A 21,145-nucleotide genomic window follows, 5' to 3' on the forward strand; every position below is an offset into this window, starting at 1 on the left:
CTGGCCATTGTGGTTTTCACACTATGCACCCAGTCGCCAGAGTTTGATTCCTACCCATGGCTAGCAACAGTGGCAAGTGAGGTCCACGTTTGCTGTGCCGCCTGCCTGCCGCTCCTGGCGAGCCAGGGTTGGTGAGCCACATGAGAGTCACGAGAATGACGTTATTGTCTGAGATGATGCCTACGGAGGAGCGAAGCCACGGTGACGCGATGTTAACTACCTCGTCTGGTATATAGGAGCTGGTGGGTTCGATCCCGACCCTGACGCCTGTATATTTGGTGGTCGCGAGGAATTTTCTCCGGGTCCTCTGGGTTTTCCTCTCCACGTTTAGAATGAACATGCATTTCTAGTATTTGGCTGGTATACATTTCCACGTCATAAGCCACGTCGTTGGGCTTTCATTGCTGTGGCCAGGGCACTTCTGAAAAAGGTAAAAAATGATTTAGTTTAGTTTTAAGAATGTCCTGGTTCAAGCGGGCACTATCGGATGATGCGTTCACTTGGTTTGATAGCCACAGTGGCAATGCGGGAGGCGAGTGGGTGGGGGTGATTATCATCTTCCACAGGTGTCATCGGTGCCTCACTTGCCGTGCGATGTGTGGCTGCTTTTGTCGCGGCCCGGATAGCGGTTCGAGTCTCTGAGACCGGAATGCGTCACAGTCGCTCAGTCCTGTTCACTGGAGCTGATGTTAGTTTGGCTCGCATTAACGCAAGGCATTTAAAAATGAGTTGTCAAAGTGCCTTGAGCAAAGCAGGAATTCATATTATTGGGTCTTTCGGTAAAGTCACGTAGATAGGTTCAAAGAAAATAACAAAAAACTACGACGTTTCGATGGCAACACAAGCGGTCGTCTTCAGGAAAAGGGGGGTTAGCTTCCAAGGCAAACTGTTTATCAGGGGTTTGAAATGGGCGTAGCCCAAACGTCAGCAGCCAATGATAATGTTTGTCTCTCTCTGTGTATGTGTCTTTCTCCATGTCTGTATTTGTCTCTCTCTGTATATGTGTCTCTCTCCGAGCTTGCATTCACACCCGATGACGGTTGCTTGTGTTGCAATCGAAACGACGTATTCTATTATTTATTTCCTTTTCTTTCTACGTGAATTTATCGAAAGAACCACGAGTAATACTCGGACCTCTTTAACATCAGGCCGCCATGAAATGGCATGCCAACAACCCCTTGCGAGGGGCTTCATAGAGCTCTGGACATCTGTGAAAAAGAGCTTCATAGCTCATCGGATTCCTCCAGTATAAATATTAAAATTCTGATTCTGATATTTGAGGCCCTTAGACCAGCAATGGAGCGAGCAAGTAATTACCAGCTTGCATCTTTCCCTACCTGGCCATTGTGGTTTGCACACTATGCACCCAGTCGCCGGAGTTTGATTCCTACCCATGGCTAGCAACAGTGGCAAGTGAGGTCCACGTTTGCTGTGCCGCCTGCCTGTCGCTCCTGGCGAGCCAGGGTTGGTGAGCCACATGAGAGTCACGAGAATGACGTTATTGTCTGAGATGATGCCTACGGACGAGCGAAGCCACGGTGGCGCGATGTTAACTACCTCGTCTGGTATATAGGAGCTGGTGAGTTCGATCCCGACCCTGACGCCTGTATATTTGGTGGTCGCGAGGATTTTTCTCCGGGTCCTCTGGGGTTTCCTCTCCACGTTGAGAATGAACATGCATTTCTAGTATTTGGCTGGTATACATTTCCACGTCATAAGCCACGTCGTTGGGCTTTCATTGCTGTGGCCAGGCCACTTCTGAAAAAGAGCTATATAGCTCAGTGGGGCCTTACCAGGTAAAAATGGTTTAGTTTCAAGAAGGTGCTGGTTCAAGCGGGCACTGTCGGATGATGCGCTCACTTGGTTTGATAGCCACAGTGGCAATGCGGGAGGCGAGTGGGTGGGGGTGATTATCATCTTCCACAGGTGTCATCGGTGACTCACTTGCCGTGCGATGTTTGGCTGCTTTTGTCGCAGCCCGGATAGCGGTTCGAGTCTCTGAGACCGTGGTGCATCACAGTCGCTCAGTCATGTTCACTGGAGCTGATGTTAGTTTGGCTCGTATTAACGCAAGGCATTTAAAAATTAGTTGTCAAAGTGCCTTGAGCAAAGCAGGAATTCATATTATTGGGTCTTTCGGTAAAGTCACGTAGATAGGTTCAAAGAAAATAACAAAAAACTACGACGTTTCGATGGCAACACAAGCGGTCGTCTTCAGGAAAAGGGGGGTTAGCTTCCTAGGCAAATTGTTTATCAGGGGTTTGAAACGGGCGTATCCCAAACGTCAGCAGCCAATGATAATGTTTGTATCTCTCTATCTCTCTCTGTGTATGCATCTTTCTCCATGTCTGTTTGTCTCTCTCTCTCTGTATATGTGTCTCTCTCCGAGCTTGCATTCACACCCGATGACGGTTGCTTGTGTTGCAATCGAAACGACGTATTCTATTATTTATTTCCTTTTCTTTCTACGTGAATTTATCGAAAGAACCACGAGTAATATGTTGCACACTCGAGATGAAGGACGTGGGCAGGTGCTCCAAATCGAGGGCAAGCACATTTATTTATTGTGGTTCATATGAATCTTGGGAAGAACAGCACCGTCACTCTGTAAAATGCAACAGCGCGTGTTACACGCAGCAAATCTTCCGAGACGCCATTAACCATGTGGCTGGTTTACACGTGCGGTTATTCATTAACCCTTTCTCTTAAACCCAATTCTACTGCTGATAAACCATCTTTGTCTTTGACAATCACATTTGCACATCACTCTTCGAATATTACTTTAATCCTAAGCTGTATGTCTATCTATACCATCCACTTCTATCGGTATCTTACACCCATTATATGTACTGTATGTGTACAGTATACGTACTGTATATCACCATTGTACAGCTTACTACTTTACATGTGTTCTATGCTCAATAGCATTGCAAGTAGTCATACTCTGGGTACATGGGCATGGTTATAGACTAAACAGTATTAGAGTTAGAGAATTACAATGACAGTAACTAATTACAGTGCGTCATCCCTTTACAATGCACAGTGCTAAAACGCCTCTAATTGCATATATCAAAAAGGAACAATTCAAAGCCAAGCTTAAAGTCTAAAACAAGTCTAGAACAAGTCTAGAACATTTATATAACGATCAAAAACAACCTTTGGGTCCTTTACCTGTAAAATGCAACAGCGCGTGTTAGACGCAGCCATCCTTCCGAGACGCCATTAACCACGTGGCTGGTTTACACGTGCGGTTATTCATTAACCCTGCCAGCCACCTACAGGCCCGACTTAGACATTACATGCTGCTGTACACACATGCATTAATGCACTGCACAGCACATCAGGACTTTCACAGAACCACACTCTACTCCTTTGCTGCACAAGGACATACTTAAAAGAGTGATCCATTCCTAATGTGCCACAAATACTTTGGACCTCTTTAACATCAGGCCGCCATGAAATGGCAGGCCAACAACCCCTTGCGAGGGGCTTCATAGAGCTCTGGACATCTGTGAAAAAGAGCTTCATAGCTCATCGGATTCCTCCAGTATAAATATTTAAATTCTGATTCTGATATTTGAGGCCCTTAGACCAGCAATGGAGCGAGCAAGTAATTACCAGCTTGCATCTTTCCCTACCTGGCCATTGTGGTTTGCACACTATGCACCCAGTCGCCGGAGTTTGATTCCTACCCATGGCTAGCAACAGTGGCAAGTGAGGTCCACATTTGCTGTGCCGCCTGCCTGCCGCTCCTGGCGAGCCAGGGTTGGTGAGCCACATGAGAGTCACGAGAATGACGTTATTGTCTGAGATGATGCCTACGGACGAGCGAAGCCACGGTGGCGCGATGTAAACTACCTCGTGTGGTATATAGGAGCTGGTGAGTTCGATCCCGATCCCGACCCTGACGCCTGTATATTTGGTGGTCGCGAGGATTTTTGTCCGGGTCCTCTGGGATTTCCTCTCCACATCATGCATTTCTAGTATTTGGCTGGTATACATTTCCACGTCATAAGCCACGTCGTTGGGCTTTCATTGCTGTGGCCAGGCCACTTCTGAAAAAGAACTATATAGCTCAGTGGGGCCTTACCAGGTAAAAATGATTTAGTTTAGTTTTAAGAAGGTCCTGGTTCAAGCGGACACTGTCGGATGATGCGCTCACTTGGTTTGATAGCCACAGTGGCAATGCGGGAGGCGAGTGGGTGGGGGGTGATTATCATCTTCCACAGGTGTCATCGGTGACTCACTTGCCGTGCGATGTTTGGCTGCTTTTGTCGCAGCCCGGATAGTGGTTCGAGTCTCTGAGATCGGAGTGCGTCACAGTCGCTCAGTCCTGTTCACTGGAGCTCATGTTAGTTTGGCTCGTATTAACGCAAGGCATTTAAAAATGAGTTGTCACAGCGCCTTGAGCAAAGCAGGAATTCATATTATTGGGTCTTTCGGTAAAGTCACGTAGATAGGTTCAAAGAAAAGAACAAAAAATAACAAAAAACTATGACGTTTCGATGGCAACACAAGCGGTCGTCTTCAGGAAAGGGGGGGATTAGCTTCCAAGGCAAACTGTTCACTTTATTTTAAATTTTTATTTAAAGCTTTCGTGACTGCAGGGATTCATATTCTTGGTTCTTTCGGTAAAGTCACATAGAAAGGAAACAATAAAAAAAAAAGTTATATTTTCATTGTTATTTTTATTATTTTATTGTTATTATTTTTTCTATCTACGTGACTTTACTAAAAGAACCATAGAAAATCAGTTGATGATATAATTGCCCAGGTCGACGTAGCCCTTTAAAGGTTTGGGACACATTCCTGCAGACGTGGCAAGATCTGAAATCGCTGCAATCCTCAAAAAACTCTAAGACACCTATTAGCAACATCAGTAAAGATGAGCGCTTTGAGCTTTCTCAATTAAAAAAGAGAGATAACATTGTCATCTTCTCAGCCGACAAGGGCAATGCCACAGTTATCATGGACAAAACCACATACAATAACCAAAATCAGGACCTACTTAATGATGGTAGCTATACCAAAATTTAAAGAGATCCCACCAACCGCCTCGTTACGAAAACCAACAATATCATCACTGATTCGACATCTTTGATCGAACCAACCAAGCGGTTTTCCTTAAAATCCTCTGCTGCTCGACCACCCAGATTGCATGACTTACCAAAAATCCATTAAGAAGGGACACCCCTTCGTCCTATCGTCTCCACCATTGACTCACCCACCTACAAACTGGCCCGATTTCTGTCTGAGACCTTACAACCATTCACTGGTAAGACCACCTCAGCTGTACTCAACTCAGCTTACTTGGTATCGTTAATTCACGACATCTCATTTTCTCCAGGTGATTTGCTTGTTAGTTTTGGTGTGGTTTCTTTGTTTACTAAAGCTCCTGTGCCTGACACCATTGCAATTATTAAAGATTTGATCCAACAAGGACTGAATGCTGATGTACCTGCTCTGGTTAGACACTGCCTCACCAACACTTACTTCACCTGGAATGGAACATTCTACAAACAAGTTGAAGGTACCCCAATGGGTTCTCCCTCATCTCAAGTTGTAGCCAATGTTTTCATGGAGAAATTTGAGACAGATGCCATCCAGGCATCCACTCTACGCCCGTCCTTGTGGAAGAGGTACGTAGATGACACGCTCGTCATCTGGCCATATGGCCGATCAGCTCTGTACCAATTCTTTAACCACATCAATTCCATACACCCAGCCATCAAATTCACCATGGAGGTATAAAAGGATGATAAGTTACCATTCTTGGATGTTTTAATCGAAAAGAGACCAGATGGCTCAATAGGACACTCTGAAAAGCCACCCATACGGATGCCTACCTAAAACCTGACTCCCTCCACCATCCAGACCAGAAGAATTCCCTCATCAAAACTCTACACCATAGAGCTCGATGTATTTCCAACCGTTATCACCGAGCCAGTGAACTGGAACATGTACCCAAAGCTCTCAAGAGAATGGATATTCAGACTACACAATCCGTCAAGCTATAACCCCAACCGTTGGGAAAGAACCATCTGAGGACCCAATCAAAACCATCACCTTGCCATACATAGGGGTCACAAAATTATTTCCAAAATCATGAGCAAACACAAGATCTAGGTTCGGTTTAACACGGTACATAAAATTCGTGATCTGATCCCATTTGTGAAGGATGTGATCCCTGACATGCAATACCCCGGCATCTACAAACAAAGCTGTGTCTGCGGCAGTAGTTACATTGGGGAAACTAAGCGACATGTCTCGGACCGTGTTCGTGAACATAAGGCAGATCTGAAACACGGTAGGACCAATACCTCGGCCGTGGCTGATCATTGTTTTAATGCAGTGGGCTCACGCGAAATTGATTTCTCTAAGACGAAGGTACTTTGCAAGCCCACTGGCTATCAGCAAAGATTCGCTCATGAAGCCATCCATATATATATAGACACAGACACAATTTCAACCGAGAAGATGGGTACAAACTGAGCAATCATTGGAAGAACGTTATCAACCAGTTTAAGTCTTAATTGACTATGATGTTCCCATCCTACCACCTTCCGATGTAAGTTGTGCTTTACGCCCATATCAAACTTGCGCTTTCACAGTCACTTCGTGTGCTGACCCCTTGGTTGCGGCTCTGCGATCTCCCATTAACTTGCTAATCTCTCTTTAACATGCAAATTTTCACCTGGCAGTCCTTTGATTGGAGGAAAACCACCACTTACATTATCATTGGCTGCTGACATTTGGGCTACGCCCATTTCAAACCCTTATAAACAGTTTGCCTTGGAAGCTAACCCCCCTTTTCCTAAAGACGACCGCTTGTCCTGCGATCGAAACGTCGTAGTTTTTTCTTATTGTTTTGTTATTTTCTTTTAACCTATCTACGTGACTTTACGGAAAGACCCACGAATATGCCTTGAGCAACTTTGCAGTTTGGGTGGATAGAAGAAAAAATATAATGCACAGTCGTACCACTTGTGTCTTTTTCCCTGAGCCACAGGGATTTTTAACTAAACCCGAGCAATAATATTAAGGGAAAAGGGTTTTGACTTTGTTGAGTTAAAGCCAGCAAGGAAATGTGCGGGATTGAGCGAGTAAGTGAGCGAGTGCATATTGCCATGTTGTAGCTCATCAACCTATTGGCAAAATGTAGCATTTTGGGCACCGCGATGACGAGATGTTAGCTCCCTCGCCTGGTATACAGGAGGTCATGGGTTGTATCCAGACCCTGACGATGCCTGTATATTTGGAGTTTGCATGTTTGCAGTTTGCATCTTCTCCCCGTGGTCATGTGGCTTTTGTCTCTGGATCCTCCGTTTTTTCCCTGCACATGTATAAATATTCGTTTAGAATATTTGGCTGCTCTATATTTCCACATTATGAGCCACTTCGCTTCTGAAAAAGAGCTCTGTAGCTCAGTGGGCGTTACCTGGTCAAATAAAAACAAATGGTTCATAGTTTGTTTCAGACCGAGGAAGAGAGAGAGACACATTTCCAGCATCACCATTTTCAGTGCCATCATCAGCGTCGTCAGACTAAATGGAGTAATCCGACTCCAATATGACAAAAACATGGGGAGCTTATATATTTCTTTGATATTATGGTTTTTTTTCGAAATTGGACTACCGTGACATTTACTTAATGTTTTTTTTGAGCGAGTTATACATTGTTGTTGCTGTGCTGCAGTCTACGCAGTGCTTGAGTACTGATTTGCATTCACGCATCATTTGTATACAACTTAATGATCGTGACCTTTGCATTATATTTCCAGAATAGGTGCAATTTGTCATCATTGGCATGGTAATTCGAGGGCAAGTTGTCATCGGAAGACAAAACGTTTACATTGATTTGCACGGCTTTACAGATTTCTGATGTAATTCCACGATCGCGTGTTTGAAAGATTGGAGTCAATGTTTTTTTTTAATATAAATACATCAGCACTTTCATCAATATATGAATAAAACACGAAAGAGCGAATCAAACACAAAATTAGCACGCTCTTTGTTTTTAATGAATTCCAACATCAAACAAGATTTAACCCGAGTAAATTGTTCACGGGCGATAATTAGGATAACAAAATGGAGAGTTACAGATGCTTTGAAATAGTTATAGGTAGTGCCAAGCATCCGGTCGTCATGCTGTGCGACGAGGCAGCTAACGTGGCAGAACATATGTTGAGACTACAAAGGAAAGTCAAAACGATATCGTCAAGCAAGCGTCCTCTCAAGTCGATTTAAAATATAAGAGGTTTAAGGAATCTGCGTTGGATGTTTGAGCCGCCTATAAAATGTCAGGCATTTTTATGCCCTGGGGAGCTTTACAAAAGTGATGCCACTTGACGACACGTGACACCGTTTTCGGCCGGCAAGCCGGCTAATTGATGCCAGATTAGTGACGTCGTTTGCCACTTCGGATCAATCCCAAACAATTTTTTTTATTCCGATCGTCCAAAATGTCGTATACAGTATACACCTAATTTTGAGATGTTGTCGGATTCCAGTATAAAACTAAAATTTTTTAAAAATTTCATCAGGTAAGGCCCACTAAGCTTTTTCAGAAGCGACCTGGCCACAAACGATAGATCAACGAAGTGGCTTATCACGGGTTTACTCTCCAACAGCCAAATATGGAGGGAAACCACAGAGGATCCAGAGAAAGATCCACGGGGAGAACATGCAAACTCTAAATGTACAGGCGTCAGGGTCGAACCCACGACCTCCTGCATACCAGGTGAGGGAGATACCATCTCACCAACGCGGTGCCCCAACTTCGGTTTTCCGAACTAATATGGGAGAGTACTGGTCTTGCTAGCTGCTAGCTGCAACAATGCCATGCTTTCTACCATATAGTTATCACCCCTGTACATTATACCTAACGTTATAAACGCATCTCAAATAAAACAACATCATAACAAACTGTGGTGTGGTTATTGTGCTCGCCATGTAAATTGCATGGCACCCTCAATCGATAATCCCAAAACAAAGTAAAAACAAATAAAAAAAGTGCTCACGCTCATCATGGGACCTCCTTTGCCAGAATTAAATTATGATAATAGGGTTTTCCCTTTTTCTGGCAATAAAACAGGTGTTAAGATGTTAACACACCAAACTGAAAGCTTTGCAAGGAATCATGTCTGCATTAACCACTCATAATTGTGGTGAAAATGCAAACAAAAAAAACATGTTCTGACAGTATGTGCATTTTCTTTCAAACTGATTGGTCCACACCAGAGACAGCTTTCTTTAGAGCCTTTTGGCGTCCTCTGGTCTAACTGCTTTATTGCCTTAAAAGGGAAAAACCTATTATCACTGCTCACACTCAGTTGGAATTAAAACCATTAAACCTCAACCCTGAGAGAAGAGAAACGCAGCGGAGGGGGATACTGTTTAGAAAATAAACAATTTGAAATGTTAAGCAGCACCAAACAGACCTTAGGGAGACATCCTCTACACTGCTGAGCACGTGGCAAACACAGGGGGCGAGGGTGACAGGAACGGCTGTCACGTGCTCTAGGGGGCGCCCGATGCTGCGCTGAATTATTTCATTATTTAGTTGACCTCGAGAATCAGAATTTATATTTATTCTGGAGGAATCCGATGAGCTATGAAGCTTTTTTTCACAGATGTCCAGTAGGGGTTGGGTCAGATATTGATAACAAATAAAACAAAAACCGATTGGAGTGCAAAGTATAGGAAAGGAAAGAAGATCACAAATACGTAAATACGTAAGATAGATGCTGGATGCAATTCTCGTATATAGTACTAATCCAGTTGTGGAATTCCACCTTTTAATGGCGAAGCTGAGTCAGTGCAACAGGCTTACCAGTGTGAACTGGTCTTCATCATCAGCAGCAGCCAACATCAATCTATTGCTGGATAAATGCCTTCCTAAGCCGTTGCCATAGTTATCCAACGATATTGCTGGCTTCAGCTACATGCCACATTGTCAAATGCAACCAAAGTTTAATTGGTTTTAACAAGACGTCTTATTTTAAAGAAGACGAAGCTTCTTTTCGGGGGAGTCAGTTCATAACGCAGGAATGGCATCAACGGAACGGATGTGAGTCATTTTTCCCTCTGACGCAGTGCCCTACACTCGATTGAAATTTAGTTGATAATATCGCTCCGCTGCCTAGTCCCCTGCCAAGCAGATGAGCGAAATAATGGGTCTGGCAGAGGCATCCAGTAATGAAGGCCCTCGTTGTCATGGGAACATACTAAGACTCTAGTCCAGACAAATGCAAAAGGAAAGTGGCCGCATTGCTAGCATCAGTCACTGTCTTGTTTTGTATTCCCGTGTGCCCTCGTTGATATTTTTGTGTATATTTTAATGCCTGTTTTTTTGTTGTTGTTGTTGTTGTTAATTCAACTTTATTTCGTGTTTATGCTGGATATATATGCACTTTCTATGGTTGGCATTTCGTTTTGTCTGTCTCTATTGACCTTGCCTCGCAATGTCCTTGCTAATAATTTGAGATGAACACGGGGGGGCTGCCTTTTTACTTAACAGCAAAGTCCTGCCGTATTAAAACTACACGGCTCATGGTTCAGGGATCACCGTGACCTCTATGCGGCATACAATGTTCCCATAGCCCCCTTGTGACTGAACATTTTGATGTCCGCCCAGATTGCGGGCGTCACGTGCCTTCACGTAGCAGCACGGGGGGCGAACAAGCAGGGGGGAGAAAAAGAAAGAGCGTTTTGAGCATAGAGAACACTTTGAAGAATGCAATAAGTGCTTTGTATGAACGTAACAAGGTGGGTGTTCTATCGTTGCAAACAAACAAACAAAAAAACGGATGTCGTATTTTCACCGTGGTTGCGTGGTGAACGTGGGAACATTTTTTTTGTAAATGTTTGATCCTACCATAAATGTATTTTTGTATACTCTCAACTCTTCCAAACTGGCTGGCCTTTGTGGAAGAGTGGGCCAAATATCCTCCAAAGGGCCCTCCAGAGGTCCTCGAAGTGAATGCCCCTCTGCCGGCAGTGGCGTAAGCAAGACATTGCGGCGCTGCACTTGTGCCAATTAGTTACGACTTCAGCACACCGGTGTGTTGGAGAGTAAACCCACAACATTTACAATTTTCAAAACAACACATTTTGTTTCAGCCCTTTATAAGGTTTCTTGTCAGTTTACTTTAAAATGAAGAATATGTGACGATTAACAAACATAAATTAGACTTAACTGAGATCCTGCTGCCATAAACGAAGCTATTTTTAAATCCTTTATATTAAGTTCGCTTGCTTGCTTGCTTGCGTGCTTGCTTGCTTGCTTACGACCGTGCAAATCTTTCGGTCGTTTTTTAACCCACTTCCCGTGATCCAATCGAGCTGACATTTTGCACACAGACTCGTTGTGCGAGACAATTAATGTTCGTGAAAATTTGTTTCCAAAATTTTACACTGTTTAGGGAAAACAAATTAAATATTTAATTACCAATTGCTTAATACTGGCAGACAATCATCTGACCCATAGGTGGCAGCCATCTCAAGCCAGAAGACGAGAGGACTCTAGCCGCCACGCATATAAAGGATTTATAGTGAAAAACTTTGTTTTTACGGGTTATACTTGTTTGTAATTTACTTCGAAAAATTAGTTTTTTTTAAAATGTTACCTGCAGTCGACTTATTTTAAATATAACAAATCATAAGCTTCACGTTTATTTTTTCCGGTATTTGAGCTTGGATTACTCCATTAAGCTGATAATTCTAGCGGTGCTGCTGCTGATAATGGTAAAGATGGAGATGTGAGCTGCAATCCGGCTCCTGAGCACTCGTTGGAAATACAAGATAGATCCGATAATGATTATGAAATGTTTAGATTCGTTGAGACAGAAATACAAATGATGCCTCTTTCATTGATACACACATTTAACAGGTTATTGGTTGACTAATGAAGCATTTTATTTACTTTTAATTAAACACAGCCTCCCAATTCCACTTCCAATGTGCGTAATGATGCAGCAAAGCCATAAATAGTCTGGCAATTTTTACTATTATTATTTGTAAATTTTCGCGATAGGATATTTCGTCTTTGAAGATGGTCGAGACATACCTCCAAAACAGATGTACACATCTGTAGGTTTCTTCCATGGAAAGTACCGTAATAAATGAGTAAACATATAAACAAAGACACTAATTGCTTTGGGAAATAATATCTACGTCTAATTTCCCACAATGCTGCGGTGTTCCTGCTTCATTGAAGCGCTGGGTAATGATCTCCCGTGTGGGAGTTCTGCTAGACTCACAGGATGTCATGGTGGGGGCACGCTGGGTTTAGTTTGTTCGAATAGGAATGTTCTTTTTAAAACATTTAATTGAAACTGCAGCAGCTAACCCAGTAAATACGGTTTATTTATTTACTACTAATAGCGTATACATAGTATTTCGTAGCGACAGCAGAAGATGTTTTCTGAAAATTCCATTGGACAAATAAAGGTATAAACATAAATGAAGAATATGTTAACCATTTCAGATTTGCTGAAGATTATTACGAGCTGAACAAAAGCAAGTGTACATCATCTTGGTATATGTCTAAATCAGCTGAAGTCTTCCGTAAACCACGTGACCTCTGTGTGGCCACCTCCACTCTGAATCCATCCCCTCTCCCCGTCCCCTGCGAAAACAGACGCCGCTCCGTGCAGCCGACTTTAGCTTACACCTTAGTTTTCTCTCCCCCCCCCACTCTCTCCCATCTCATCACATTCTCATCGCCAACATCTTGACCTCGTCATTCCTTCTCTCCCTCCTGTACTCCCTGCCCAGCGCTCCTTCTTTCATCCTGCTACTCATCTTCAGCCATGTGCCCTCTTTGCCCGTCTTGGGGACATCTGTGCCGGCATGCCTTCTCTTCGCCGGTCATCTTGCCATGTCAGCCTCTTTTTCGCAACCTTCCGTGCATGATGTTCGTGACACTACTCCCATTCCTGTGGCAGTTCACCAGTATTTGTTTACGCAGGCTTGACTTTGCTGATGAGACACTGAACGTCAAAGCCCATCGAGAGTGTGCCTGTGTTGAACCAATGGCGCTGAAATTGCGCATTCCCAGAAGGCTGTGCAACTGATGGGATGTGTAAAAAATATATTTACTTTGATATGGACGGATAGGTCTGCCTTATTTATTTTTACATCAATAAAGGTTACTGTAGCTAGATAATGATGTATCGGTTTTTATTGTGTACATTTCTGAAATGATATACTGATACTGAACATAATTGTCTGAGCAATTTGGGGGTGCCTTTGATCGTGTCTTATAGTTGACAGTGCATTTGGCATAATTTAAAGAAACCAGTCGCCTCGTTTTGGCCAGAAGCAGAGTTGAGGGTTGAACATGTGGGTGGGTGTATTGATGGGAAGATGCCTATATGGACGAACACGTGAGGATTTTGTAATATCGTTCTATATTGACAGTTTATATTGCTGGAATAGAACCACAAAATCTAATACGACATTCACCGTGTTTTTGAGTGCTAATAACTATATGAAGGTAATAGCAGATTTTATACACAAAAAAGAGCTGGCTTATATTGCCAAAAGCAAACATTGAATTATTTCTGACAATAACCACTTATTAACAGGGATATCAAGGTAATTTGCTCATATGTCCAAATTATTGTTTTAAATTTCACTGCCCATATGTTCAAGTATCTGTTGAGTACATTATGTAATGGCGCATTTTCTTTGTACCTTTACAATGTGGTTACTTGCCGAGAAAATTTACCGTCCAAATCGTCCTTGCTTTGCCCAATCCACATCATAATATTGATCTCATCTGCAATGGACTTGTACGTAACGCCTCATCTATTTGTGTATTAATGCTGGTGGCTGTGATGAAGACATCCCACGTAACGCGTTGCCTGCAAGATATTTATGTAGGTCACGTCAGGAGCTTTGGTTGGAAGTTTGGCGAGTAGAATAACATGGCCCTCACTACACAGCCCGTGTATTCAATTTGTTGGAGTGGACGCACTGACGACGACGACGCAGTGTGCATTTGACTGCCATAATATAGTGAACTCCACTGCTAAAAATAACCCAGCTTAGATGGACCTTGGGGAGCCAGTGCAGACCTCTAATCCTGCCCTTTTAATTTATTTAGCAGAACACGTAGCACCGCGTTACATTCCCCGCCTCCCCCCCCGGTTCAGGGCAACGCATCCATTCCCTGGTTACGTCGTTATCTGCATTTGAAAGTGTGAGTGCACCGAAACCTGCTTGTGCGTGGCAAAAATTTGAATGAATTCCCTTTACGTCACGGAAAACATAAACGCCCACAATATACAATTCTGAAAGATAATTATCACATTGTTACGTTCTACATACGGTGATTTAAAAACTAGCATAATTTTTTTACGAATTTTAATTTTGTTGTTTAACACGTATAGCCGCTATTAAGTTTTTTCCCTGTGAACGCATCCCTCGTTAATCCCACCACGTATGAGATTAGCCTAATTACATCTTGGCTATATTTATGCATTTTAAAGAAAAGCAAAGCTTGACATTCATTGTTCTGACTGAAAGCACTGCCAGTTTACATTTGTCTGGCCTCGTGTGGTCTTACCAACATTTGTAAACTAAACTAGACTTTTTATATTTCTAGGTAAGGTCCACTGAGCTATACAGCTCTTTTTTCAGAAGCGACCTGGCCACAAATGATCGTCCAATGAAGTGGCTCATCATGTGGAAATTTGGATGTTAACTACCTCGCCTGGTATACAGCATGTCGTGGGTTCGATCCCGACCCTGACCCCTGCTGTATATTTCGAGTTTGCATGTCTCTCTCCCTGCGGTCATGTGGATTTTTCTCCGGGTCCTTCGCTTTCCCTCCTCCACACTTAGAATCAACATGCATTTAGAGTATTTGGCAGCGAAACATGTCCCCACGTGATAAGCCACTTCGTTAAGCTATCATTTGTGGCTAGGTCACATCTAGAAAAGAGTTATATCGCTCAGTGGGCATTACCTGGTAAAATAAAAAAAAATGTTTTAGTTGAGTGTTTGGGAATTGTACGTTGAGTCGTTATATGTTCCATTGGTTTATTCTGGGTGACCGTAGTCGCACGACGGGAATTTTTAGATTTTCCATTTGAGTGGGGTTTATAACCCCCGTCTGAAAGTTTTAATTAGCAAGACACCGCTGCGTACTTTTAGAAGTATTTTCGTGGAATTTTCTCAATGCTGAAATTCTGCAAAAGTGCTGAGATAAACTCGACTTCGGATTAGGCCCAATTTACTGCCCTTTTTAAATCCTTTATATTAAGTTCACTTGCTTGCGCGCTTACGACCGTGCAAATCTTTCGGTCGTTTTTTAACCCACTTCCCGTGATCCAATCGAGCTGACATTTTCCACACAGACCCGTTGTGCGTGACAATTTATTTTCGTGAATTTATTTTTCCAAAATTTTACACTTTAAAGGAAAAAATAAATTATATTTAATTACCAATTGCTTAATGGTGGTAGGCAATCATCTGACCCATAGGTGGCATCCATCTCAAGCCAGAGGACGAGAGGACTCTAGCCGCCACGCATATAAAGGATTTATAGTGAAAAACTTTGTTTTTACGGGTTAATTTTTTAAATCTGTGTCTCGCTAGGACCATAATAAATTATCTGTGTCAAAGTGAATTCCTGCTCACATGTACAGAGGCGGTTCTCAGCTCCTGTTTTACAGCCCTGATCGAAGTGTCGGACATTCCACATTTCTGTGGCAGGGAGTGGGGGGTTATCTTTTCACTGGACAACCTCTTTTTTTTAGGCAATGCGTGGAGCCGTTACATCGCGTTTTTACGCACGTATACACCGTCAACATAAACTAAACCGGTTATAAAAAGCAGGTGGGGTCTCACTGAAAAGGGTATGGGTAGTTTTTTTTCCTGGGCAACCTCTGTTAACTTCCCTGGGTCTTGTATAATACATGATCAGAGTGTAAGCTTAACCGTGTTTACTGTGCTGAAAAGACACGACATGCAAAAGGTGGCACAAAAAAGCCTATCTTGAAGCCCAATGCGCTTTGCCTCCGAGTGGTGACATTTTTGAAGTTTGGTTACATTGCGATGTTGCCAACAATGCCTATTTATTGCTCTGATTACTAGGCCTGACCTGCACACTCTATACCTGGGTGCCCCTATTTAGCACTTCGATGTGGGTTAAGTTTCAGGCACATTCTAGGCTGAATCAATGTTTCAGTTTTGCATAATCTGGGAGTGTAAATGTAAGCGAACACAAATAATCGAGGTAAGGTCAGTTGACCTTTCAGTTGCAAGAGAATAAGTGCTTCTTGGGAGGTTTTTTTTGTCCCTTGTAGCGTTTACACTGATTGTGTGGGAGATCAAGACGTTGTGGTTATTAATTAGCCTGTGCACTGACCTCGCCTGTGTTTAACGAGGCACAGTGTGTTGTGTTTTTGGAAAGGTGATTTAAAAAGTGAACCTGCCAGTGAGTTTCTCTCTCCTGAATTATTTTGTTGTTTCGCATTTGCGCTCTTGTTGTTCTCTGCATTCAGTAAGGTGCGCTGAGATACATGGCGTTTGAAAAACATGCAAATATGCAATTATTATTTTTATTTGTTAGCCCCAATGTCAAGTTGTATATATTTTAGGGTACTTGTTCATGCGAGCTTATAGTCTCCTTACACTGTATTTTTAGTCCTCAAACACACCTTTATATTTATTTTTCAGCAGTCTACGATTGGAGACTTTCTCTTCTTCTTCTTCACAATATTGCTATTGAACTTGTCTCACATGCGGTAAATTCGAATTTACTTTTGAAGACATTGGTGCAGCTATAGGCACCATGATGGCAAGATATTAGCTACCTCGCCTGGTATACAGGAGGTCGTGGGTTTCGATCCTGACGCTTGTATATTTAGATTTTGCATGTTCTTCCCGTGGTCGCGTGGATTTTTCTCCGTGTTCTCCGTTGTTTTCCTCCACATTTAGAATCAACATGCGTTTAGATCAGTGGTTCTTTCCCTTTACTGCAGGCTTGAACCTCTTTGGTTCTCAGTCGTTACAAACATGTAGAATGTTAATCAATACATAGGGTAGGTTTGATGAAACAAAGTCGTTGTACTATGAGACCTCCTTTACCAGTGACAAAATATAGTAATAGGTTTTTACCCTTTCAACTGGTACAAAAACTGACACCTTTATACAAGGCATCATGTTTGCAATAACCACAACACAAGCAGTCAAAATGTGTGGACCAATCAACTTCAAGGACAGTGCATATCATTATCATCATCAGAGTTGTTTCTTTTTGTTTGCATTTTGACTGCTTGTGTTGTGGTTATTGCAAACATGATGGCTTGTATAAAGGTGTCAGTTTTGTACCAGTTGAAAGGGTAAAAACCTACTACTAAAGTCGTTGTACTTACGTGCCCGTGCTTAAGTTGTGTTTCGATGATTTACCTTCTAAAAAATCTGGCCATGCCTCGCATCCCCAGAAAGGACGTCTCGCACCACTAGGGGGTGCGTCTTGCACCCCCAGGTTAAGAACCAAATACTCTAAACCACTGGTTTAGAGTATTTGGTTACTCAAAATTTCCACCTCATGAGCCACTTAGTTGAGCTATCATTGGTGGCCAGGTTCGCTTCTGAAAAAGAGCTATGCAGCTCAGTGGGCCTTGCCTGTGCAGTGAGTCATTTCAGAGACACTATTTAGGAGGCAACGTTTATTCTACACTTATGCAACACCGTTACATACGGGACTAAGTGCACCTATCTCTCACTCTTGTTACACACGAGACTACAACACACCTCGAATACGGGATTACTATAATCGGGTCAGAGCAGCCACGATGACGACGACGGAGACGTAGCCAGAGGTGTGGACTCGAGTCATGTGACTTGGACTCGAGTCAGACTCGAGTCATGAATTTGATGACTTCAGACTCGACTTGGACTTGCATAACAATGACTTTGTCCCACCTCTGAGGTGTGGACTCGAGTCATGTGACTTGGACTCGAGTCAGACTCGAGTCATGAATTTGATGACTTCAGACTCGACTTGGACTTGCATAACAATGACTTTGTCCCACCTCTGAGGTGTGGACTCGAGTCATGTGACTTGGACTCGAGTCAGACTCGAGTCATGAATTTGATGACTTCAGACTCGACTTGGACTTGCATAACAATGACTTTGTCCCACCTCTGAGGTGTGGACTCGAGTCATGTGACTTGGACTCGAGTCAGACTCGAGTCATGAATTTGATGACTTCAGACTCGACTTGGACTTGCATAACAATGACTTTGTCCCACCTCTGAGGTGTGGACTCGAGTCATGTGACTTGGACTCGAGTCAGACTCGAGTCATGAATTTGATGACTTCAGACTCGACTTGGACTTGCATAACAATGACTTTGTCCCACCTCTGGACGTAGCACATGGGTTCCACTTTACCTGTAGACAGCCCCATATTCGATCGGAGCTTCCCTTTTATTCTTCTCGGCACGGCCTGGCTCCACCCTCGGCCGCACCTACCTCTGGAATATTCCCGAAGGTTCCAGGCCACCTTACACCTGTTCCCTCTCTGGCTCTGCCCTTAACCACGGGAACGCTCTAGACGTTTCTCAGCTACTCTCGCTTCCCGTGTCCCCTCGTTCACCTTTGGCCCACATTCCTCACCCCGGCCCATCACGTGCTTAACCCGGTGCCGGGGTGACTCATCCTCAGATGGCCGCTACCACCAGCCGCCCCTACCACACTCCCCCAGTGACCGACTGAGGCTGCTATCCCCTAATCTGGCTCTCTTCTGCAAGCACCCATTACCTTGCCCCTAGTGGCCCTCTGAGTGGTACTGCACGGTATGTTAGCCTCTGAGCCCATTTCTACGGCACTTGGCGCTATGCGTCGTAGTGATCCATTTAACATCACTACACCTGTATAATAAAATAAATAAAGTAAAGTATGGGCCATTGTCACCACGGGGGAGTGACAATGCCCAGTGGTGGCGTGTTTTGCCCGCCTGTTACAGAGGTTTCGCGGTTCGAATTCGAACGGTGGCCCTGGTTAATGCTGCGGTTGTATTGACGCATAAAATTTGTGCTGTCTGCTTCATGGTGGACGTTAAACAAAGATATCGAGATGTCAGGAGCACGTCATTGCGCATAGTTACAATTTTGGAAAATTAGAAAAAATAATTATCCACAAATTACTCAATTGGCATTACACACAGAAGTCGTTCCCCCCCACCTTCACCGGCAGGCAAATGCGTACCTGCAGGCCGGTGCTGAGTCGCACTGTGCCAGAGCATGACTTTCACATGGGGTGAAATCGTTATTTTGATGTCTTTGCCTTCAAAAAGAAGTGGATAGTATTGTGGTCTTTTTCCATTATGCTACATTATATATATGATTTTTTTTTAGAATGTGATGCATTCAATATATAACAAGCATACATGTTTAGGGTACACCATTGGAACATGTGAATGCGGTGTGGTGTGTAACCATACGAAATTTAAAATTCAAAACACCTTTACACCTGTGCTAGTTATTCCAATTGTAGCGATTGTCTTGATTTACTGAAATTCTTAGAAATGTATTTATCTATCTATCAAGAACCCGTGGACACCACAGAGGGAGATATGTGTCGAACCGATTTAAAATACACCGATTTCCCAATGTTGAATGTAAACTCCTGCACGACGTCTTGTTGATGGGTGGAGATAAGCAGGAGGTGGATGGTTGAGCATAGTGTCACGAAAGCGACGGCGATAATGTCCCTTCAGCCACGTTGTTCTTTGGATAAAAATTTGATCCGGTCAACTTCACTGAGGCTCAACAGACCAAAGGAACCTCGGTTTCCGTCACCAGACGGCTGTACCAAAATTAAAACTGGACACGTAACATTTTATTATGCGCATAATCTTCGAGAGTCATTTTAAAACTTGAAAATTTTACATTTCTGGCCACACTGTAGTCATCCTTGCCGTCTCTGCACTGTGATTCACATCCTCTCTGCAAGTTTCCAAATATTATGTTCCTAATGCCATGCACTTGATATATTTATATATGAGTATATTGTGGCTGAATGACAGTTGTTAAGGTTTTGATCGAAAGTAAGTTAAAGTGTATATTCAATGTGATATTTTACATTCTGCATACGTAGATTTTTTTCCATAATATAGGTTTTTGGGTTAGATCGCGTAAATATATAAATGTTTCATTAAAACCCGCCACCACCCAACACAGCCAACTAGTAAGGGTTGTCACGTAAACGGAACATGCCAATTGGTCACTAGTACAGCAAGCCACAACAGTAACAATCTGAGTACGATGTTTCGCCAGTAATTACCAAATCAAATAACACGAGCATTGAAACTGCCCAAGTAATTAAAACGATCAAAATACTGTACATTGCGGTAGTAACTGATAAACTAGCCAGATGTTTGGAAAAACAAAACATCCGAGTTAGATTTGGCACGGTAGATAAAATACAGACATTAATATCTGGTACAAAATATGTATTACCGAAGCTATCAACAGAAGGTGTGTTCAGGATTAACTGCACTGGTGGCAAATGTTATGTTGGGCAAACAGGACCAGTGATCAGCACGAGACTAAAATAACATCAGAGCAATATTAAATACTCCCAAATACAACTGTCAGCAGTAGCAGAACATGCGTGCTAACAAGGACACTCAATTGATTTTGATATTGTTGAAGTTCTGTGCAAAACTAGCTACTACTGGCCAAGACTAATTAGATAATTGATCGAAATTGAAAGAAATAAAAAATTATTTAACGGTTCGGATAGCTACTTAGTGCTGCATGGAAGCGACTCATCAAATAATACATTGTTTAAATGCATGCCTATACAGGCCACCATACTTCAATAGGGATTACCGTTGGTACGGCTATTTTAATACACAGGAAGGACAATATAAAAAAGCTTGCATAATGCGCATGCATAATGTACGTTGATTCATTAATCCCCCCCACTTTGCGCAAGAGCGCAGAAATATGGTCACCACATCGACGCCTCTATATAAGGAACTAAACAGGTGGACTTCACAGATCTGGCTGTCGCCTGATGAAGCTAGTTGTAATTACTGGCGAAACATCGTACTCAGATTGTAAATGTTGTGGCTTGGCTCTCGAATTGGCCACGTTCTGTTTACGTGACAACCCTTACTA

The 21,145-nt window shown here is 43.0% G+C and overlaps 1 protein-coding gene across 1 annotated transcript in view; it reads left to right on the forward strand.

Annotated features, from left to right (window-relative positions):
• The window catches only part of LOC133350838 (sodium/hydrogen exchanger 3-like), a 142,196-nt gene that overhangs the window by 34,138 nt on the left and 86,913 nt on the right, over positions 1-21,145 (forward strand).

This window comes from Lethenteron reissneri, chromosome 35, assembly GCF_015708825.2.
Source record: "Lethenteron reissneri isolate LAM-NWPU_2019-01 chromosome 35, ASM1570882v1, whole genome shotgun sequence".
Lineage (NCBI taxonomy): Eukaryota > Metazoa > Chordata > Hyperoartia > Petromyzontiformes > Petromyzontidae > Lethenteron > Lethenteron reissneri.